This window comes from Microtus ochrogaster, chromosome 8 (genome assembly GCF_000317375.1).
Source record: "Microtus ochrogaster isolate Prairie Vole_2 chromosome 8, MicOch1.0, whole genome shotgun sequence".
NCBI lineage: Eukaryota > Metazoa > Chordata > Mammalia > Rodentia > Cricetidae > Microtus > Microtus ochrogaster.
This window is the reverse complement of record NC_022015.1, coordinates 10430933-10434412: the sequence shown is the minus strand read 5'-3', so window position 1 is coordinate 10434412 and position 3480 is coordinate 10430933.

Here is a 3480-nt window from a genome sequence, read left to right as displayed (position 1 = left end):
ACAAAAGCTACTTAAGAAAGGAAGGGTTTTTGTTTTGGCTCACAGCTCCAGGGAATGCAACCCATCTTGGTGGGAAAGCCATGTGTCAGGAGTGAGGCCCCTGGTCACACTGCATGCACACTCAGGAACTGAGAGTTGGGAGTGAGGCCTCTGGTCACATTGCAGGCACACTCAAGAAGCGAGAGCGATCAGCACTGGTGCTCAGTTCGCTTTCTTCCTTTTACACAATCTAGGATCCCTTGAAATGGAGTCTCCTACAAGCATCATGGGTCTTCCCCTCCCAGCGAACCCAACCTAGGAACCACTTCACAAATGTGTCTATACGTCTGCTTCCTAGGAGAGTCTAGATTCTGTTGAGTTGACAAGCCAGTGATTACCACAGTCACTCATTGCTGGGTCTCCCATTTCCACCTAGCTTTCACCGTGCTTGTGGGCAAGCACTTGCCGTGTGTGTGCTTGTGTGTGTATGTGTGTGTGTGTGTGTGTGTGTGTGTGTGTGTGTGCATCCTTGGCTTTATTCTCCAGTACTGCCAAAGGGGTAAAAAGTACCAACAAAAAGGGAAGTGATGGCCATATTTCTAAGGGTGGTAGCCCAGGTTACCTGGCCATCTGTCGCTCAAACTTAGGTGTGTCGACAGAAGTTTCCATTCTTGTTCCACATTTCCTCACTGCCTTGTGTCTGTATGGGTACTTTGATGGGTATATGCATGACTGCTGGGCCTCAACGCCATCACAGTGCTCTGGATGCCTTCAGCTTATTACCAGGAAATGTCCATAAAGTGAACAGCCTCCAAATACCAACTGCAAACAGGACCTCGCTTGCATGTAAACACTTCCTGGTAATTAAATGTTTGCGTATGCAAGATCTGTGACGCTTTTCAGAGGGTGTTTCTTCCTCTGAGTCAGACTTACTGAAGACTGTGTCCAAGCCCTCCCAACCCCTCAAGAAACAGCCACACTACGGTTTCAGGGCTGCAGTGTCCAACTTGAGATTGGGAGGGGGAGATTGAACTCCAGAGACTGGAGAGATGATCCAGTGATTAAAAAGAGTTGCCACCAAGCCTGACCACTGGAGTTCCATCTCCTGCGCCCACATGGTACAAGGGGAGAGCTGACTCCTCCAAGTAATCCTCTGCCTCCACACACGCGCTGTGGCACGTGTGTGTGCACACAATGCATGAACACCTAACAAATTAAATACTCTCTAGCAAAAAATGGTTATGCCTTGCTTCTTAAAAATGTGTTTCATTCTGAAAGGAATTTATTGAGCTTTCAAGACGTGTATTTCATTCTTGAAAGGTATTTATATTGTCTGACTGCAAAGTGACTAATAAGACATTTAGTTTGTCAAACAAGTAAGCAAGAGTCAGAAGCTAGAAAACAAAAAGTCGGTTGTAATAGGGTGAAGGGCATCCCATTAAACACGGCAAAAGCACGCCAAGATCCATGAATAGGGCATGATGGTGTGCATCTGTAATCCCAGGACTCTGGAGGCTGAAGCAGGAGGATGCAGAATTCAAGGCTAGTCTCGAAAGAACAAAAAGAACTTATAGACACACAGAAGCAGCAAAATAGCCAGTCCTATCAAATATGGGATCAAGTGACACTTTGGTCTATGTGGAACTGGGGGAGTCGGTTCTCCTGGGCCACTGCGTCAGCTTCCTTCAGGGGCTCCAGTGTTGTAAACTGGGATGGGCCCTGCTTCCCTTAGATGAGCATCACCGGGGCCTTGGGGACATGTTTGCTAGTCTTCAATCTGTGCCCACCCGCCCGTGTCTTCTTGTTCTACTAGGGAACCTCGAGCAGAGTGTGCTCCTCTCCCACACTCAGCCCGTCCCCCAGTCTTGGAATGAACCTCATTGACTCCTAATTATGATTCTAGAATCAAGCACCCTCTAATTTTGTAAAATCAGAACACCTGTTCTGTTGAGCTGGAGGAAGATTGGCTCGATAGCCAGGAAGAGCCTGAGAGAAGCAGAGGGAGAAGGAAAGTGACTGACTGGCCATAAAGCGACTCTCCTGGGCGACTGTCCTGGCAGAGTGGAGGGAGAGAGGGAGGTATAGGGAGCACCCAAGGGCCTTGTTATCGCCTGAACAATAGAGATGGTGGGAGAATCTTTCTATCTTTTTTGATGATTTTTAATTTTTTAATGATTCCTTTCTATTTCTGATGTGCATTGGTGTCTTGCCTGCATGTGTATCTGTGTGTGGATGTTGGTCCCCTGGAGTTACGGACAGTTATGAGCTGCCACGTAGGTGCTGGGAACCAGTGTCCTCTGGAAGTGCAGCCAGTGCTCTCAACCTCTGAGCCATCTCCCCAGCCTGAGAATCTTTCAATCTAAAGTCTAGTCTTCAGGGCTGGGCTGTAGTTGCTCCGCAGAGCACTCGCCTGGCCTGCTCGTGGCCTTGGTTTGCTCCCTGGTGCTATAAAAATGTAAATAGTAATATAATATATGGTCTCTGAACAAGGTTCCTGACAGAGGCCCCATGCTTCGGAACTTCCTATTTCACTCTAGTGAGGTGACTCCTGGGGCGCCTGAGCAGCAGTTGAGAGCTCTCAGCCCCACCCTGCTGTCCTAGATGAGGGCACAAGCAGCAGGTGGAGGGATCGCAAGATCACACTTCTGTACCGAAGACTTCATACCGCCCCTTAACTCAGGGGTTCCAGGAACTTACGACTTCAACACGTCAAACACCGGTTGGGCATCAGATGTGACTGATGGCATATTCCTCAACAGAAGAGAAGTGCCTGCCCTCAACACCTCACCCTGTGTCCCCTTTCATCTGCTTATTCATCAGTACCCTTTTCACAACCATGGCAGCAAACCTAGAAATATAAGAGTGAATGAAGTGATTTTAGCAAATGATTAAACCCACGAAGGAGTGAGTGGTGGGAGCCGGCTGGCCAGAGAAGTTCAGTGTCAAACACTCAGGACGGGGCTCGGCCAGTAAACTGCTGTGCAAGTGTAAGGACCTGGGTTCGGATCCTCAGCACTGATGGGAAAAGCCATATACATATGACAGTGAGTCTACTCCTGTTCCTCATAATGCTGTGTGCTCATGTTATACACACACACACACACACACACACACACACAGAGAGAGAGAGAGAGAGAGAGAGAGAGAGAGAGAGAGAGAGAGAGTGGACACCGTCCACACACTCATATACACACACACACACACACACACACACACACACACACAGAGAGAGAGAGAGAGAGAGAGAGAGAGAGAGAGCGCAGAAAAATGCTATATGTTTTTCAATGTTAGCTAAAACTTAAATGAAGTCATGCAGCAGGCCCCACAGACCAAACCATCATGGATTCCCTCACACCAAAATTTCCTATCACTAAGTCAAAACTAAATCATTTTATCTGATCTTTCAAGAAATCAGGAGAGAGGGGTGGTAGCCAAATCTGCAAAGAAGTCATTTTCAGTCCACAGGACCGAAAAGTCCCCTCTGCTTCAACCTCTCCAAGG